Source organism: Epinephelus moara, chromosome 24 (genome assembly GCF_006386435.1).
Source record: "Epinephelus moara isolate mb chromosome 24, YSFRI_EMoa_1.0, whole genome shotgun sequence".
NCBI classification, from domain to species: Eukaryota; Metazoa; Chordata; class Actinopteri; order Perciformes; family Serranidae; genus Epinephelus; species Epinephelus moara.
Window position 1 is genome coordinate 35,557,352 of NC_065529.1, and position 21,313 is coordinate 35,578,664.

The window sequence follows — 21,313 nt, forward strand, 5'->3', positions numbered from 1 at the left end:
GGACGGGGAACACAATTTCAACACAGCCTGAGTGACACATCAGCATCACATCAACTCACCTTCATTTTTTAACCATTAGTGGGGTTAGCAAGCTCCTTGTCGAAGGTCAGAAGTTAAAGAAGTGAATGGCATGCTCCAAACTAGCAGAAACAAGGAAAATATATTTTGACAATGAAATCCATTTAAGGATGAGTGGAGTGAGAAATGTGCTCTTCTTATCCAGGAGGGAGCCCAAGAATTACTTGTAATGTTCATGTGTAATGAAAACATTGTCCATAAATATATGTACATCATAATAATCATATGTGTGTAATAATAGTAGAAATATGATAATGATAATAATAATAATAGTAGTAGCACTGGCCATCAGGCAGGAACACAGCAGCAGGCACAACCACGACCCATGATCAAGACCCAACCCCAATTCATGGGAACCTGTGAGATGACAAAGCACTAAAGCTCTGGGAGAGACACAAAATTAGGGTGCTTTAATACCTGCCCTGTTTGGTTCGCTTAAATCGAACTCAAGTTGGTGTGGTTTGTTTGGGCAGGTGTGAACACAGCAATCACACTCGGGTGTGCACCAAAACAACCAGACCGAGACCTTCTTGAAGAGGTGGTCTCGGTGTGGTTTCAAACGAACTCTGGTGCGGTTCGTTTGTGGTGAGAACGCGTCCCGACCTCGATCTGTACCAACTGCAGTCACATGACACATTGTTTGGGTTAAACATGAGCATGTTACAGTCCTGGAGGATTATTAATGTGCACCTCCTCCTGTACTGCCTTAATATGCACATTTTTTAAACAGTTTTGTTTACTTCCTGGATTTTTCCCACATGGAAATTCTGACCAATCAAGAGCAGCTTTCTCGCACAGACATTTCATCCGATCCAATGTGAAAGCTGCCATGAGAACACGAACAAACCCTCTGCAACTTTGTAACAAAATTAGTCCTTGATTCAGACCAAACAAGCGAACTCTAGGTCTGAAAGCACCCTTAGTAACGTGTATTAATGGTTCATGTCCCCAAACAGCGAAAGATTGAGTCCCCTGACAGACTAGTCCTATATCAGCCTAACTGGGCTGGTCCAAGGAAAGCCTGAGCCAGCCCTAATTATAAGCTTTATCAAATGGGAAATCTTTATCAGAAAAATGTTATCATTTAACACTATGCAGCTATGGTCTTGAATCAATAAAATCTGAATCTGCAATTGTAATTTTCCATGTTTTTATTCGTTGTTTTGACGGCATCATTTTCAACTCTTTCCTGCAAACTGTATTCACAAAAAAAGGTCAGTATCACTCTTTTCCTAGTAAATGGAACAAGGTCCATATTCACAGACAGAACTGTCAGCATCATGTTGGCCATAAGGGTAATGAGTTTGTATTATCAGGAAATTGCTTATTAATGCTCCCTTGGAGGCTTTTCATCAGTAACAGTACTTGAGGTCCAAGGTTTCTACAGCACAAGATACTCTACCAGACAGAAACTGTCTGAGACGTAGTGCTTTAGATGGAATACATAATAACCTCTTAGCAAAAGATCTAAAGCAAAGTTACTGAAAGATTAGCTTTCACTATCATGTGTTACCTCCAAGCCTCCTCATGTGTGATGAACCATGTCTCTTGGTTGAATAATAAATGAGAGGTTGTTTACAGAGAAGTTGTTTTTTAAAACTGTTTCACTGCAGTGCATAATTGCAGTGGCTCCTTGTGCAAATGTGCAGTATCGGCTGATTAATTTCCTTTGATTCCAATATGCGCTGCTATCCACAGAAAGAGCATACTCAGTCCCATCATTTGAATTCTGCATGATGTCTCGTGTAATTTTATCAGAATGTCTGCTTTGCTTGTTGAATGGCTGCATCTGAAACTGGCCTGTGATGAACTTGGATCTGAATAAACAACTGCTCCCACTGGGCTCTCCGTTCCATTGTAATGATAACAAGGCTGTGAACGCTGTAAATTGATAAACCATCACTGATTATTTTCCCCACCTTAAAGGTAGACTCTGTAACAATGAATGGAATTCCAATTTTATTGACTGAACTCTATGAAGTGTCTGTATAGATCTGAATATAAGTGTAGTCAATACACCAAAGAAAATCCGAACATCTTTCTTGTAAAACAACATTTTCTGTTGTCCATTGAAAATCACACCCATTCTCATCAAATACCAGCTTTGTCAGTGATTTTGGCGTCCCAGGTATCAACGTTCAGAGGCAGCTGTGGCGCTGGGATATGCACCAGTTGGTGGCTACTTCTGACGTCAGTGTCAACAACTGAACTTGTCAAATACTGACACTTTTTTTGGTGGATGTTGGTGTCAGACACCAATGCACCGAGACACTCTTCGAGGGGGTAAATATGCAGAGTGAGAAGTCTGTGTAGGGCAGGAGGGAGGGGAGCTGTATCGGTCAAACAAACACTGGACTTTAACCCAGAAGCCCACAGTTCATTTCATCCATGTGAAACCAAAAGTCAGTGGAGTTATTTTAATAAAATTATAGTGTAGTAGTATGTGTAGCATGCTACTCTAGTGACATATATCACATGATGTATATCACGTGACGTCACAGTTGGTGAACCAGGTGAGACTGGACTCAAACGCTCAACTCTGGAGACAGTTCGGGGATGATAACACAGTCTTTACTGGTCCAAAGGTAGGATCGGTACACAGAAGGACTATCAATGGAAGCAAACAGTTCCAATATGGATGAGGCAGAGGCAGGCAAAAATTGAAAAACCAAGACAAGGACACGGGGATACAAAAGGCTGGCACTCTAGACACACAAGGAGCAAAGACGAACTGGCACTGAGAGAAAAGAAGACACACACTAAATACTGTAGTGAGGGGAGGGATAACGAGACTCAGGTGAGGCTAATCAGGGCGGGACAGACAATCAGACACAGGTGAAGTCATCAAAAGGGAGGGAAAACACAGGGGCAGGAGGTGAAGCGATCTGAAACGAGAGGAGATGCGAGTTTCAAGGTAAAACAGGAAACAACATGTATGAATGAAATAAAAAACATAACCTAAGAAACTTGAGCTGTGACAACACATACTTTAAGCCAAACAATGATGTTTTTTCCTAAACCTAACCACGTACCTTTGTTCCCTAACATTAAGGAAATAGACGTAAAAATTAAGTGTTTTACCTACGTTGTAAGTTTGAAAAAGAACTGCATGTAACGAGCAGAAACTGTACATTTCCTGTGAAAATAGAAATGTATTTTGAAAGGAAGCGTCAGTTTAAACTCTGGGAGACTACCGAGCACCTCATATTTTGACATTCAGGTCCACTGACAAAGCAGCAGTGTTTGACGAGTTGGGATGAGAATGGGTTGGAAAATTAAACGCCCACTGAAATGACCGTTCCTCAACTTTTCCAAAGACTTCTTATAAATGTCATGACCCGTCAAGCCACCTAAATTCATGTTTATTTGTCATCCCTGTGTTTCCTGTTCAATTTTGGAATCCATTGTGTCACGTTTCAGATCCCACGTCCTGTCAAGCTTCCCTCTTTTGTAATTACTTGCCCCGCCCTAATGTGTTTCACCTGTGTCTCATTGGGTGCGGTTATATGATGGCTTCTCATTCAGAATGAAATAAATCTGAATGAAATCATTCGGAATTAAAGTCTTTCCAGGTAGTTTACATGGGAAATATTCATTCCGAATGAGGAATTACACGGGAGATCAGTTTAATCACCTTTTAATCGCCTGTATTCGGGTCCGCGCAAGGTTTGGGGCAGGGAAGGCTTCTGATTGGATAGGGGGCGGGGCGGATGTTACGTGTTATGTTTACCGGAAGAAAACACTGTAGTCCTCGTTCCGGATTAACAAGATGCTTGACGCCGCCGCTCTTAGTGCCTTTTTCGGGCTTGTTTTGCTTATATTCTTGAAGCAGCAGTACGACAACAACCTTGTTCTGCTAATGCTTCGTCTGTTGAGGAGGAGAAGGGAGGTAGAAGGTCGAAGAAGGGAGATAGAAGACTGTGCTTTGGCGAATGGAAACCGGTGAGTGCAACGAGTCTGACTGCTCTATCTCAGCCCGTTGCTATGCGCGCTATATACGTCATTGCGCCAGAAGGGCAAGAAAACGAGCATGCGCAGGAAGACCGGAATGAACTTAAAGAGGAATGAGTGTATACAAGTGCGAGAAATTCTTTCATTAGGAATTAGAAACGGAATATTCCAGCCCCTTGCATCGGATTGAATTTTCAATCACATTGGCCATTTTCATTCCGAATTAGGTGTTTACAAGATCACTTTTAATAGGAATGAACTTTCATTCCGAATGAAAAGGGAATTAAACTGTCCATGTAAACGTACTCATTGTCTCCCTTGTCTTAGAGTATTTAAGTCCCTGTCTTCCCCTCCTTTGTTGCCAGAACGTCTTAACCTTTGTGTGAGAGTTCCAACGTTTCACTAGTGTTCCTCATGAGTGTGTTTTTTCTGTCTTTGGGTTTTGACCACCTTTTTACCTGTCAAATTGGTTTCCTTTGCCTGTGTTACTGATCACCCGTGCACCATCCTGAGCATGATAAAGACCCTAAAGACCCTGAACTGTTATCCGAGTCTGTGAGTCTGCCTTGTCAGTCCTTCTCCACTTTGTGCTTGACAGTAATGTCTTTACAATGAAGTCAAAATTTATTCCTCTTTTCCAAATTCCTCCTCAAAAAGAGAAACTCCCTTCACATTCTTTATATTACCAGGTATGTCATTCACTGTAATAAAAAATGATAAAGGGCTGACTTTAAGTCCTTGAGGTGTTTTCAGCAGCAAAGTTTCGTCAATAGTTTTACTGTCTATAACGTCTTCAAGGGATTACTTAGTAACATGGGCTGTTCAAGTTATCGCAAAATGTAAGAGAGAGTTAAATGTATTGAGATGACGGGGCACAAAAAAAAACTGCACTGAGACAATTGGAGCTGTTTTTTTGTTCAGATTACAGTTCATCACTGGCTAGTTTGAGATACAGCCATTCAACAATCAGACCAGACATTCTGATAGAGCTACAACGGACATTGTACAGAATTCAAAAATGGGACGGAGTGTGCTATTTCTATAAATACCAGCACATACTGGAATAGAAAGTTAATTAGCAGATAAATTAGCAACAGAGGCCAAACAAACAAACAAACAAACAACAACGACAAAAATACATATTGATTTAACAATTAATTTGAGTAGAAATATAGAGTGTAATCAGGCACAGGTTGAAGATGAGGTGGCAGTAGCAGTGGGAGGAAGAGAAAACAGAGCGATGGTTTTATTGAATTCAAATAAAAGTCTGAGAAATGAGAAGTACAGGAAGAAGCAATAAAGAGGAGATGATAATACCCTGATTAAGATTTGGTCAAAGAGGACTAAATAGCACATTGTTTTAAAAATGAAAACACAAAACAAGGAGGATGTGACTTTTGTGGTTAAGGCGAAACTTAAGAACATGTAATGATTCTTTGTCGAAGATCTAAAACTGAGGCAACAGACCTGATTCAGAGCCTCAGAGGGATCTAAGGAAACTCTGAGTTACATGATACTTTGGGGAGATGAATGTTGCCTGTTTTTGTTGAATTGTCTGAGGAAAACAAATTTGATTTAGAGGTGTTGTGTTCTTGGTTATTGTTGGTTACATTTAGAGTCCAGATTCAAACAGTTGGTGGTGTAAATCCATCCATCCATCCATCCATCCATCCATCCATTTTCAACTGCTTATGTGGGGCCGGGTCGTTGGGGCAGCAGGCCAAGCAAAGCACCCCAGACGTCCCTCTCCCCAGCAACACTTTCCAGCTCCTCTTGGGGGACCCCGAGGTGTTCCAGGCCAGACAAGATATGTAATCCTCCAGCATGTTCTGGGTCTGCCCCTGGGCCTCCTACCAGTGGGATGTGCCCGGAACACCTCTAACGGGAGGCGCCCAGGAGGCATCCTGATCAGATGCCCAAACCACCTCAACTGACCCCTTTCGACGCCAAGGAGCATCGACTCTACTGCGAGCTCCCTCTGGATGTTCAAGCTCCTCACCCGATCTGTAAGGCTGAGCCCAGCCACCTCACAGAGGAAACTAATTTCAGCTGCCTGTATCCACAATCTCATTCTTTCGGTCACTACCCAGAGTTCATGACCATAGGTGAGGGCCGGGACGTAAATGGACCAGTAAATCAAAAGCTTCGTCTTCGGGCTCAGCTCTCTCTTCACCACCACGGTTGGGCGCAGTGCCCGCATCACTGAAGTTGCACCAAACTGCTGATCCATCTCACGCTCTATTCTACCCTCACTCCTGAACAAGACCCTGAGATACTTAAAATCCCTCTCTGGAGGCAGTAACTCTTTCTCAACCCAGAGGGGACAATCTACTGTATTCCTGCAGAGAACCATGGCGTCGTATTTGGAGGTGCTGACTCTCGTCCTGACTGCTTAACACTCGGTTGCAAACTGCCCCAGCACATGCCAGAGGTCAGGGTGTTTTGAAGTCAACAGAGCCACATCATCTGCAAAAAGCAGAGATGCATTTCTGAGGTCACCAAACCACACCTTGTCCTTCCTCCATGGATCTCGGAGAATCCCTTCCCGTCCATGAATGTCACAAATAGGCAAGGGACAACCCTGGCGGAGGCCAACACCCACTGAGTAACGTGTTTGACTTTACACTGAGGGCCGAATTCACAAAAGGATTGCGTGGCTTTTGCAGCCGCTAAACCGGTAAAAATGGAGCAAACAGATACCGTCTAATTCACAAAGCACGTGCAGAGGGTGAAATGCTCCACTAACTGCGCTGCCAAGCAGATTGCGTCTCGGTGCTCCGGTGTTATTTGCATGTATTTAAATGAGGTAATATGCATATATTTGGCACAAAAATTGCCCCTTTCTATGCAAATGAGCCTCATTGATAAACAACGTCTAATTCACTAACACCAGCGCTAATAGCCACACGCAGTTTGAGTGAAGTAAATAATGTCTTTAGAAAGCTGGTGCAAACTGGGCGCTCCTCTGTGGAAGCCTCTCGCCCAGACTTTCCAGTGATCGTGGCAGCAGTGATCGTCTGTTAAATCAGTCTGTCAATAATATTTTGACATTATTATTATAATCATTATTACTTTAATGGCATCCGAAGATACTGATGCGTTAAACAGGTGACAGTCTGCGGTCGTTCTCAAAACGCACTTCTGTCACGCACTTCAAAAGCAACTTTCAATAATTTATTTTACGAAACAGGGGAAACAAACGTGGACGTGGTTCCATAATTCATATTAACTTCAAAAGATAACGAAAAAACAGCTACGAGTGATAAAATGGTCAAACTTGGTCAAATCCACAGCCTCAACCCATCCAACACTGTTAGACTGACTCACCAGCAGACATCACTACATGAGGGTATACAGTATTCAGTACTTTGCCAAACACTTACCATGCCATGCCATGTGGCTAATTGCAATCAGGGGCAAATCAGGGGCAAACTGCACTCAGCTGCCAAACTTTGTGGGCGTGTTTGCGCTGGTATATCAATAGCGCAATATCCTTTGTGAATAGGAGACGGAGCAAACTGCGGTGCAAGTGAAGTGCAATTCAAGGTGCTATCAGCGGCCGCAGTTCATTCTTTGTGAATTAGGCCCTGAGTATGCTGACACAGCTCTCACTTTGGTCATACAGGGAGTGGATGGCTCATAGCTGCGAGCCCAGTACCCCTTAACCCTGCAGTAACCCCCACAAGACTCTCCGAGGGACGTGGTCAGAAGTCTTCTCCAAGTCCACAAAACACATGTAAACTAGTAATTGTAAACAAACTCCCACGACCCCTCCAGCAGCCTTGCAAGGGTAAAGAGCTGGTCCACTGTTCCATGGTCAGGACAGAATCCGCATTGCTCCTCCTGAATCTGAGGTTCAACAATCAGTCTGAGCCTTCTTTCAAGCACCCTGGAGTAAACGTTTCCCGGGACGCTGAGCAGTGTGATACCCCGGTAGTTGGAGTACACCCTCCGATCCCCTTTTTTGAAAGTGGGAACCCCCTAAACCTCCTGTACCCACCCCATCCCCCCTGAAGTAATGATGTATCACTTTCAAAGGGTGCACGTTACTTATGATGAGGTTATGAGTAATACACGAGTCATTTCTAGTTTTGCGTCGCTCAGTGGCTGAGCAATCAGGAATGACTCATCAAGAAAGTCATCAGCATGTCAATTCACAATTATTTATCATTCATTAACACATCAACACTTTGTTCTCTAGTAACTCATCAAGTCTTTTGTATTGCCTTCGACTTGGAGTTATTAAGGATTTACTTATTAATGCACCTTACATCTCTTTTGACTCCGTTGCCCCACTGGGCCCAATTTCCCTCAGATTTGTCAGCAACCTCAGGTGTGAGTTCCTGACTGAGCGGATCACCGGGCCTTTTCTCCCTCTAGTCGTCAGTGGCAGGCTCACTTAGCCTCAACTGGCCTTTCATCCCTGGCCCTGATTCCCCCGGATGCTTTGGGCTCTGTTAACATGCTGTTCACTTCCCACTGGATTTGAGTGATCCCCATCTACTGGACTGGAGAGACAGAGAGCGCCACACAAAGAGACAGACAGATAGACAGGCCTGAAACAAATGCACACACACACACACACACACACATTCACATGGACAAAACAAGAGATAACATCAACGGAGAAATAGTCAGATTGGATGGGGATGGGGAAGGGGATGTACTGGACTGATTGACTGACCTGCTTTCAGTCCATCAGAGACTCCACTGATATAGGGAAGACACAGACAGATTATACGGAGGGAGAATAGACCCGACTTTATATCAAGTGAATTGAGTAGTTTGACTGATCCTCCACTCCACTGGACCAGAGAGATATACAGACAGACAGGAAGAGAACAACCAAGATAAAGAGTAAAAACAAAGGTACTGGCGATGGGGACAGAAATTGTGAACGAAGGCTGAAAATTGAACAGGAACTAAAAACCAACAAGAAGAAAAGTGAGGCCGACGTTTCAGAATCAGGTTGTTAGACTCAGCTCTATAGTTTCAAACTTCACACTTTGTCATCCTCAGCTGTATTTGGGATGAGATGACTGAGGAAGAAAACGTTTGCAGTAAAAATTTAGTATTCTTATTTATGGAAACACGTTTTTGTTACATACTTTGACGGCTTACATCTGAATCTATAAAAATAAACTGTAAACTGTATCTTACAGATTGGCTGCGTCTCTGATGAAAGTTTGTGACAGCAACTCATTCAAATTCAGATTCCAACACCAGCAGCACATCTGTTACTGCAAATATGGATGCGACTATTTTTTAAGTAATGTGATTAATTCAACCCACCCACTGCATCATGCTCGATTTTTCCTAAGTTTGAGGAAAAATATATGAATCTCGCAATTAAGATTTACAAAGCAGCTGCTGGGCGTTGAGATGCAGAGGCTTACTCAGCATTTCGCAGTGTCAACCAAAGGAGAAGAGTGATGATTTTCTCTCTAGGAATAAATAATCATACCAGCAATGAAGACTTTGCTTACAATCTTTTATACTTCCATTTCAGGAAAAGTGACAGCTAATTTACAAAAATAATAACAATTATTTACTGATAGCCCCAAATCAAAACAACTCATTCCCCCACGCAGTCATTTAATCTATTACAACTTTATTTATCCCTGTCAGGCAGCTCCACACCCAGATCAACACACACACACACACACACACACACACACACACAGGAGATAAAGATATGATACTGAATAGCAACACAGTGATAGATTGATTGTACAAAAGCAATGAGTAAAAAACCTTCAAATAATTGTGGTTCATTTTGCATAGAAATCTTAATCTTGTAGTAAAAGAAAAACAATTTACAAAAAAAGGAAAACTTTATGTGCCCTTTTAATTTTTTGAGTCCTGAACATGCAACCCAGTTGCCAGGATAAATGTTGGCGTTGTATGTTTCTGCAAACCATGGATACAGCATTAGATCATGAACATGTCCTGCAAAAACAGGTGACATCAGTATGTCACTCTCTTCCTCCTCTCTTTCTTCTTCACACTGCTCTATGTCTCTCAGCTCTTTTCTCAGCCCTTGTGTCTATTTCACGAGTGTCCAATGCAAATCCACAAAATATAAACAGTCTATGGGTAAGACACAAGAGAGACGCGTCAAGAAGTGCAATGTAGCCAATTAGAGGCAGAGTATGGCGGATCTTGCTGAGAAAAGCTAATAGCGAAGCAGCAAGCAGAATAAACTGCAGGATTAGTATGTGATGTCATGTGGAAGTGCTTCCCTTATCTACATGCCTCAGTGTGGCGCTGGCATCAGTCACTTTACTCAACCCTTAGTTTTATTATCCTTACTTTAATCCAGACCTCCACAGAAAAAACAGTCCAAGCTTTTCTTGGGGAAAAGAGTTTGTAACTTTTGTGGACGCCACCGCACTACTCGGTCAGTTAATTAACTTCACTACTGAAAAGCTACATGACTCAGGAAGTAGTGACGTTACCATCACGCTACTGAGATATGAACAGTTTTGGGGGCACAGTCCCCGCTCGAAAAGCAGCAATGGTTCAGTAAAAAAACAGCTACTTTTTGTGGTACTATCCCCGCCGGAGAAATAGCGACAGGTCCAGGGGCGTAACTATAGACAGTGTGGTTGCAGTGGAGACTGTGAGGTGTGGGGGGCTTGCAAATGATTCAGATTGTCACCTCCGAACTACACTTGTGTTCAAAGAACTCAAATTTAATTTAAAATGGCGCCATTTACTATTAGCTATATGCCAACCTGCTAAATGCAAACCCATCTCCGCCATGATTTTCTTTTCTTTTCTTCTCTAATTTTGGTAAAATAGTCAGTAGTAATCTAGAACAAAATTATATGCTTTTTCTACATGAACTAGAAAAACCATGAAACCATGAAAAAACTGTTCAATTGAATAAATAATTTCTTGTTTCCTTGGATATTTTTGTCATATACAGGTATGCAGTGATGATTGCAGGGCAACGTGTGTTGATGTTGTCTTATGTTAAGTCGCTATCTATCATGTGACAAGACCAGGCCTGGAATTTCGTAATTTTAGGGGCAAGGCCACTTGACCTTTCACGTTGTCAATTTTTTGAGGGCACAAAGGCCAAAAGCCAGGGCAGCAAGGCCATACAGTAAAACAATGATTTTAAATCCACGTTCATAATTAATTTAAGGACTGAGGATGTTTAACTATCTGTGAAATGAATAAATAAAACGAGCTCAAGTAATAATAATGAGTATAATAAGTAATAATGTGATTTATTTAATAGCACTAATAAACCCATGTGTTTTAAATATAGAACAACCAGGTTCATGTATTTATAAGCAAACAATCTTAAATATTAGGCCTAAATATTTTTTGAGTGTACATGATAAACTAATTCACTGAACAAGACTGGCTTACAATTAGCCTATTTTTGATGTGTTGTTAGATAGCTAACAAACAAACAAACTACAACAGGGCTATTCAGACGACGGGCCACATTTTTAGCAGCGAGCAATGATCCACTTCTTTTTTTTTTGCATACATATATATATTTATATATACACAGGCATGGCCCTCCTCAACATGATGCAGAAACAGAATAAAAAAGAGCTATCAATGCACAGAAGCATAATAAGTGACATTAACAGTATCTAACATCACACACTATCTCTCTACCAGCATCTCCCTCTCCCCTCTCCTCTACACACACACACACACACACACCTCACCTCCTGATGCTTTCCTTATAGGTCAGTTACACAGGATATAGTTTTATACAGTCCATGGCAGCAACAGTCATGTTTACAACAACAAAGTCACTATTTAAAACCCAATAATATCTCACTGGAATATAAATATTCCTCCTGACATCACAATACTGAGTGAAGAAAGTCACGTTATCTCAGCATGAAGACAAACATCAGTATCAGTCATTCATCCTGCTCTCTGTCCCTCCTCTACTGAGGACACTCACTGTCTGCAGGTCGGCTGCCTCAGGTACATGTTCAGATAAAGTGTTAGCCTACATACAGACAGCTTTCATTTTAGTTTTAAGTCTATAACAGTTTGCTGTTAACACTGAGAGCACGATGTGCTTGTGTCGACTGTGATCATAAATCATAAGAGCGGTGAATGAGAGACTGCGGACAGAGCAGATTGAAATATGGCTTTCTACATGCTGATCACATGCACTGATAAAGTATTGGCTTGGCTGGCAGAGGTTTTATCGCACTTACTCACAGTAACAAGTGTAGCTGTCGTTAACTAGAGTCATCTTGAAGTTATATTCCCTTAATCTGCACCGCGGCCCCACCGCTGCAGAATGATGATACATGAAACTGAAACTTTAAAAAATTACGCTGATAATGGTGGAGCTTACTGTTATTACGGTGTTGATTAAACTTGCCTTGGGTTGTTTAATACCGGGTCTCGGTACCTTACTCCCGTGTGTTTGATGAAGTCTCCTGGTTGGCCGGTGATAGATTGGTGTCAATCTGTCGTTATAGCCCGTCCGAGCGGTTCATGCCAGGCTTGAATCAAACCCCCCACTGGTGATGTACGCATCGTCTCATTTGATGTTGCTCAATAAGAGTCCAGAGAGCCATGGCCCTCGTGGCCCTCGTGGCCCTTGTGAAATTCCTGCCCTGGACAAGACAATACCATTTGAAGTCCAGCTGGCGGTCATGCCTTTAAAGAAAGGACAAGAAAGACATGAACGGGAGGAAAAAGTAGCAAAGCTCCCTAAATTATATGTTTTGGCTTTTGCCAGTGGTGTGTGTGTGCGGCTTATAGCTAGTAACTAGTGTGCACTAGGGCCTATCACAATAGCGTGCACTGGGGCCCGTAGTGACTACCTTACACCACTGGACAGGTTCCTAAAAAACACTCATGTTTGAGGGGTAAAAAGCAGCTGGAAAAAAAGAGCCACGGGTTACTAAAAAAAACACTCACAGTTGATGCTTAAAAAACTGCTAGAGACCACCAATGACTCACTAAAAACAACTTGTTTTGTTGTTTGTTGGTCTCAACAGTGGTCTGCAGCTTGGCAGGCATCTCGCCCAGATGTCACGCCATCCACCATCCCCTCCACCTCTAAATGACAAAGTCAGCTCATATACAACATCAAGAGAGGTTGATATGACACCTATGAAACATGCAAATGTAAATATTCGTGTGTTGCAGAAACATACAATGCCAACATTTCCTCTGGCAACTGGGCTGATCCATGGCTACCTTTCAATCTTATGTGTCACCAGGAAACGACACATGTACTTCATGAGACTTAGAAGTGAGCCTGAATCATAGGAAGAGGTTTGAAAGGCTTAGAGTCTGGAAATATGGCAGACACACAACCTGTGGTTTTAATTGGTGCTTAATTGCAGCGTGGGCAGTACATTAATAACATATTAGCTTGGCCGTCTCCTGAGATACCAGCAAGGCAACTTCTCACAGTGTGTGTGTGTGTCATCACATCAAAACTTTGATTAAGGCAGTGGGAGACGCACAGACCCTGATCACATTTTTGTTCGGCTTCCAGGCTGATTTAAATGTAAATTCATTTTTATTTCAGCTCCTCCCATCTCTCGACAGTGTCTTGGTGCGGGAGCAGGGAGGGAGTTGAGGGGAAGAGGGCCGATTCTGCCCAGGTAAGCATATTTAGTCTGTGAGTGTTTGAATCTAAACTAATTTGAATAACTGTGCGGAAGCCAATTTGGTTTAATTGAGCTCTGCTCTTCTGAACACCTGCAACTAGATTAGTGACTGACATTAAGTTGTTTTGCTGCACTGGGCCTCCAAGTGCTGCCCCTGCCACTTCATAACTCTGGATTTACCTCCAAATTTTAATACAACACCATATGTGCTTTGCAAAAAATATGCAATGAGCTTGGCTTGGTGTTTCACAGAGCAGCAGTGAAATATGGCCAAGAAAAGGGAAAATAATACCCAGGCTAATCCATCCTACTCTCCTATGCCTGAGTACTGTGACAAAGGTGGTTTATTACCATTACCATCAGTGTATGATTATCAATATGTATTAGGGCATTGCAACATCCAGCAGAGCCCCAACAGGCCACGACAGGCCGAAAACAAACTATGTTTCTGCTCCATCGAGGGACAGCATTAAGCAAAGATGCACATCCCCCCTGGCGCTGGCCTCTGAATCTGCCAGAGAAGTTGAATGGGTATTTGTGTTAGCTCAGAGCAGCACACACTGTGTCCTGGTGGCCTCTGCAAGCTTTTTGTAAGCCTGTGTGCCTCTATGATTTAAGCACCAGCAAACTCATTGATCCACTGTTCAGGACTACAGTAGGCTATTAACGCTGCCCCCACCCCCCAACACCACCACCTTGTTGTAATGCCATGAGAGTAATAGGCACTGATGTAGCAAAGCTCAGAACTCCCTCTGCTGACCTTTTTCTTACTAACACAGACACACACCCACACTTAAAATGAGGGGGCTTCTCATATGCATTTATTTTCTTTCCCAGCCTTCACGTTGGTAGATTCAATTTTCCATTCAGCTTTATTTATATCGCCCAATATCACAAATCACAAATTGCGTCAGAGGGCTTTACAGCGTACGACACCCTCTGTCCTTGGAACCTCACAGCGGATAAGGAAATACTCCCCCAGTCGGGTATAAAATAAACCTTAGACAAGGAGGGATCCCTCTCCCTGGACAGATGTGCAATAGGTGTCTTGTGTACAGACCACACCAACAAAATCAATTTACATTGTAGACAATCTATATGACAAAAATGTTATATGTATATCTCAATATATGAATAATAGTAGAAGAATGATATATTATTGATATCATTATATTGATAGAAGTAGCAGTGGGCAGCAGGCGCAACCCTAATCCGAAGAAACCCAAAAGATGGGAAAGAACGAAAGCTCTGGGTAGAAGTGACATGCATTATGGGACATGAATGTGTGCAAATGGAGAGAGAGAAGGAGGAGAGGGAGCTCAGTGTCTTGGGAAGTCCCCCTGCAGACTAGGCCTATATCAGCCCAACTAGGGGCTGGTTCAAGGCAACCCTGAGCCAGCCCTGAGCTGGACGATGGTTCCACAGAAGAGGAGCTTGATAGATGAAGGCTCTGGCTCCCATTCTACTTTTGGAGACTCTAGGAAACACAAGTAACCCTGCATTCTCGAAGCACAGTGTTCTGGTGGCATATTAGGGTACTATGAGCTCTCTAAGATATGACAGAGCCTGCAATCCCATTTTCAGGGTCAAAAGTCATGGAATTCCATAATCTCGTTTTCCAGGCTTGGATTTAGTGAACTGATGAAATTAATTGTTAAACTAAAGACACTGGTACCACCTCGGCCCAACACGTCATGTGATATGTGTCAAGTGCTGCCCCATAGCACACACTGTATGCGTCACACTGCAGCTTGCCTACAGACGACCATGCAAAGTTATTACTGCTTTTACTGAAAGATCTGCACCTCCTCCTTTGCATTAGCTTCAAATAATGTGTGGAGAGCCCCTAATTAAAACTTGATTTCTCACCTGGAGAGCTCATCTCCAGAGCTATGACTCACCAGGAAGTATCTTTTTGGCCAGTGTCTTTATGATGACAGGACTGTGGGCTGTTTAGCTCGGGATATTTCTCATCCTCAACAACGAGCCCCTTCTCATCCATTCTATGTCACACACGAGACACAGCAACAGCTACAGAGTTCTCTTTATGCAACAATAGTGAGGAGTTGAGCTGCCATAGGAGCAGAGAAAAAGAGCTGCTTGGGGAGCTGGTATGTACAAGCAGAGAGAGAGTGGGGGAAAATTGCATTTAATTCCAGGGGCAGTGGGGCTGGAAATAGGACAGTGGTGTGAAGTTCCGCGGGGTGGTGCGTCTAGGAGCGCCGACGCAGTGGGGGTATTTTTTTAATAAGCAGCATTCGCCGCCAATGTGTTTTGGCCTTTCTAGTCTTCAGTGGATGGCCTTTCATGTAAAGTAGCAAGATGGTGAGTTTATCTTCTGCAGCTGTTGATATAACATACCTCTAATGTGTATCGATGTTCTACATTTTGTTTACCAGTACATATGTTTCTTCATTTTCTCCCTGGGTTCTGTCTCTCAGAATCAGAATCAGAATCACAAATACTTTATTGATCCCCGAGGGGAAATTATTTCCCTTCGTATATGCCAGTTAGCTGGACTTGTGCTTGAATAGAGTTTGAATCTGATATGTTTAGACAAAGCTGGGCAAATGGAACAGGTAAAATAATGTTGTGACAGTGTGATTTATCATGTAGGATCATGAATCCCCAAATTTCCATACCTACACTCCACTACTAAAACTGTATTGTATTGACACGAGGAGCCTAAGGTGTTAAGTTGTCACTTGGAGCTCCAATGCACACTTTGGTTTCTTGAACAGCCTTGAGAGTACAGTGTGGCAGTTTCTTTTTTTGGACAAATTAACCAACAAGTCAACCAAACTGTCAGCTGTCACTACTCCACTATGGGAGTGCTATTGCTCTGTGTCTGCAGCTGCCTACAACAATAATAATAGTAATAATAATGATTAAAAATGATAATAAACTTTATTTATATAGCACCTTTTAAAACACAGTTACAAAGTGGTTTACAAAACCGAATAAAAGACAAAGCAAATAAAACAATATAAAAGGAAACAGTTTTAAACAAGTAGGTTTAAAAGATGATTTAAAATGATGTGATTTTGAAAAGATGAGACTGAGTTTGCAGCCCTGATCTCCTCAGGCAGTTCATTCCAAAGTTGTGGAGCTCTGACTGCAAAGGCTTTGTCACCTCCGTGAATTAATCAAGACCTCGGAACAACAAGAAAAGATGCATCTGAGGATCTCAGGGTGCAAGGAAGAACATAGGGCAAGAAAAGATCTGTTATACAACTTGGAGCAAGGCCTCGCAGGGCTCTGTAAGTAACAAAAAAAATCTTAATATCAATTCTAAAAGCAAGAGGTAATCAGTGTGGTGTAATATGATTAACATTTGGAATAAAGTGTACTATATAGTTCTTTTTATGTTATAGGTTTTGAATAGTCATGGACATTTCATTATGGGTCCTTGAATTTTGTCCATGAAAATGTGTGGTAAAGCTGAATGCACAAGCGCAGAGTGTGGCAGACTGTAGCTGTTATTCAGATGGATTCAACTCCACACCACCTCATGATCTCAATCAAAAGAAATAAGAACTGTGAAGGTGTATTTTTCAAAAACAAATTCAGGCTTTTAGTTCCACCAAGCATAAAAGAGATGCTTGGAAAAAAACAAAAAACAAAAAACTGGCTATGTTTCCACATCCTACTTTGAGAACAGTCTCCGGTGAAGTTTATGTGACGTATAGCCACTTAGAGAGACAAGAGATCCAGACATGATTACTACTGTCAGTGTTCAGTAAGCCTTACCTTGCCTGTCTGCTCCTCTCCCAGCAGGGAGGACACACCAGTGTCTCGCTCACACTTTCATACTTCGTCGGCTCCACTGAAATGTTTGTACGGTTGTGTCGTCCTCATCTCTGTTGCTTATTATGACAAATGCTCGGCTTTAGATAACACCAAATTATAGGTTACATTTCCCTAATTAAACATGATATCTGTGGGTAAAACTGCGGCACAAGGCTAATGCTGCATTTGTTGATAATCCAAAGTGGCAAAGGCATCATTCCCACCCCCTGTGCACTCAAGCTACTGAGGTAGCAAAAAACAATGACTGCCCGCAGTTAAATGTCTCTTTGGTATGAGCACCGGAGACCTTTATATGAACAGTTTGAACCAACAAATGTTAATGTACCGGTGTGCGGATGATTTAAAAACATCCCATGCAGAAAATCATCCACTAACTGGAGTGTGTTTCCTGTAAAAGTCATATTTGTTTACTGTGTGGGGAGCCACTGTTCATTAGGCGTCATGCCAGGAGGGAAAGCACGCCCTCGAGTTTGGAACAGCCTTCCCAAAAGGCTCAGAGGAGCATCTTAAAAGCCACTTGTTTTCTTTGACCTTTCATTGATTTTATAACTTTGTACTCTCAGTGGCTTGTCCAATTGCGCACTTGTCCTTGTTTATATTAATCGTCTTGGAAGTCTCTTTTATTCCCTCTTTCTCTTTTTATTTAATCTGTAAAGCCTGTTGTTGTATTTGTGAAAACAGGCTGCAGACTAGGATATTTGATAAATCTGCACTTAACATTTTGCCATTTTTTAAGCAGGGTAGTATGGGTAACACGCCAGCACCTCAGATTAGCTTTAGAAGCTGGAGGTGACACAAGGTGAAATAAAATTAAGTCTGCAAGCCTAATAGGGTAGACATTAAGTGGAGTCAAAGAGTTGTAAAACGTTAAATGGTTGTTTCAATTTGAATACATTTACTCAGTAGAAAAGCCTCAAATGGTGCCTAAAATTTGTTCAAGTCTCCCTTTACTTTCATACCTTAAAGTGGCAGAATGGTGTGGCTAATATTTAGAGGCCTACAGCAGGAAATTATTTAAAGTCCGTGGGTTCTAGTGCGAGACTTCAACCGTGGACCTTTATTTGAAGATCTTTCTTTGCCCTCTTTCTTTCTGTTTCCTGGATAAACTGAGCGGAAATGTTCTGCACTTTGAGCACTGTGTGAGCAGTGAGAATGAATTTGGACAGCTGTAAAGGCACAGATACTCACATTGTGCCGCGACAGCAAAACTGGATCCAGGAGAGAGGCCACTAAAAAAGCCCTCTGTCAGACCTTTCAGTGACAGAGCCGCGCCCACGCTGACAGAGACCAGGCACTCACCTGATCACCACTGCGACGCCATCTGATAAAGCTCTGGTGACATTCAGAGCCCATTAAACAGACAGATAAAGAGGGAATGAATGAAGGGAGGAATTAATTAATCACTTTAGGTGTCCTTCTTTCTGACTTGTTCACAATGTTGAATTGGACTATCTGTCCTTTTAATGATGAGTTAGTTTTACAGCCACAGAGCTCGGGAAAACAACTTTTAACTGATGAGATAAATATCATGTCATAAAAATGTTATTCTTCTCACTTCTCAAAAAATCTTTCACTTGCTGTAAATGCTAAATTCTTCAAGTGAGAACACTACAAAAAGTGGGTTTAATATTTATTGTCCAGCTGGCACTGAATACGATGAATAGAATGAACTAAATCAGGGCTTTAATCACCTATTTAACACTTTGGGGACCATTTTCAATCAGCACCTTCTGTGACCAAACCCTGCAGGGGCACCTGGAGTGGGAAATTCTTTAGGGTGTCTTCACATTTGGTCCTTTTCAGCCTTCTAAGCGGACTCAGAGTGGTGACTCAGCAAGAGTCTGCAAGTCTGCGGTGCAGTTCACTTAACCTGTGCCTTGTGAACACAAAGTGCTCCAGGTTTGTGTTTGTGCTCCAGGTTTCTGAGTACGGTTTGCTTCAGAGGGGTCTTGGTTCTCTTGAAGTGCTCACATATGAGCAAAAAAATGCTGAGTCACAGATCTGAGTCCGTTTAGAGGGCTGAAAAGGACTCTATGTAAAAAAAAACACCCTTAGAAACTTAACAGATAAACAAGCCATTTTAGAGTATTTTCAAACAAAAATCTTAGATCAGGGGTTAAAGAGCCAGCATGTGGTTGAGGGCCCCATGGGTCAGTGGATGCGCCTGCACTTGTATAGCACGTTTCTAGTCTTCCAACCACTCAAAGCACTTTTACACTAGTTGACACATTCACTCATTCATATGCTCTTTCATAAACTGTTTGCCATACAAGGGGCCACCTGCTACTCCTGAGCCACAGCCGTCATATTATGCCATTTTTAATACCGTAAAACTTCAATTAAATAACGCGTCCCAATTAACCCCCAGTCCCTTGTACTAGCCTGGTGTAGCTACACATTATGACAAATAAAGGCCCATCTCAATTAGAGGCCTGATCTGGTTGCCAAGCAGTTCATTTTTATAGAAGTTCTTTGGATGTTGGGGACCCACTTCAGCTAACATTAGTTAGCTGTTTAAATCGCACATACAAATATCAGTATTTAAACTTTTATCAATATGGAGATGCTACACAATGATCAAAAGAATCAAAGGTGTTTTTCATAAAAATGAATCCAAGTTATGAATATTGTTTTAAGAGGATAAAGTGGTGTTGTGTTGGTATGCAGGGTGCCGTAAGACAAGTGTCAACACGTAATTGATATGTTATTCAAAGCCTAGGTAATATTCATACTGGTTCAAATAAACAATTTGATCATATCAGCCATCTTTGCTTTGCAATAGTTTTGTGTAAAAGGAATCAAAGGCCTGTGCCATAAAGACGCCCGTCCCAAACATAAGCCTGTTGAGTTCAGTGATTTAAGCAAATAATAGCCTGGGCCCCACCACAAGTTTTACGGTAACTTTTGTTGAAATTCTATACTATGACTTTTTTTTATAGCATTCGAATACTTTACAATAACTATTGCAACTGACAGTGACAGCCTACAGAAACACTCATATTACTTCCTAGTTTTGTACTTTTTAATAAAGTAATGAAAATAGAGCGGCAGTTAAGTGTTTGACATTGATTGTATCCACCCACAGCAGTTGAACAATGGCTTCTGCTGGAGTACGGCAACACCAGTTGGACAAACTGCACGTAGAACTGCAATTCACCGTGATAATAGCACCAGCAGTGATAATAGTGGCAATATGTTAAAGCCGCTACAAGGAACTTTTAACTGGATATGCAAAAGTCTCTCGTTTCTGCTGATGTCTGTGCGTGACCTACAACAGCAAATGAGACCATCGGTGTGAAGATAAGCTATTTCTATATAGTGTATATCCATACCTTTAGGAAACTGTCTCCGGGTCCGCCCCAGGTCGCTTCCAGGACGAAACGATTTACGGCACTCAGACGGCACACGTCATCTTACCTAGCTGCTTACATTTATAGTGACTCTTATAAATAGTCGCTATTCCTCCTCCTCGACCCGACGTCCGCGGGGAGTTAAAATAGCAGCAATCATCGGGTAAAAGTTCTGTGAAAGCACTGGACTCACCAACAGTCAGCCACGTCTCAGTCACACAGAGAAAATCCAATCCTCGGGAGGTCAGGAAATCCTTCAGGATAAACGTTTTGTTCGCTAGCGATCTAGCATTTACCAGCCCAATCCTGGCAGGAGCCAGCGGTTCCATGGCGTTAGCTGCCCGGGGAGCCTCATCTGGGCCGACGACAGGTACCAGCCAGGCGTCGACAGGGTCCAGCAAGTGCCGAGAAATAAAGAGGCGAGGCACCGCTCCATACTCAGTCCAAGAAGCCGTGGAAGTGCTCGCCAAACAGGCCTTAGAGCTAACAGAGCTCATGGGAAATGTA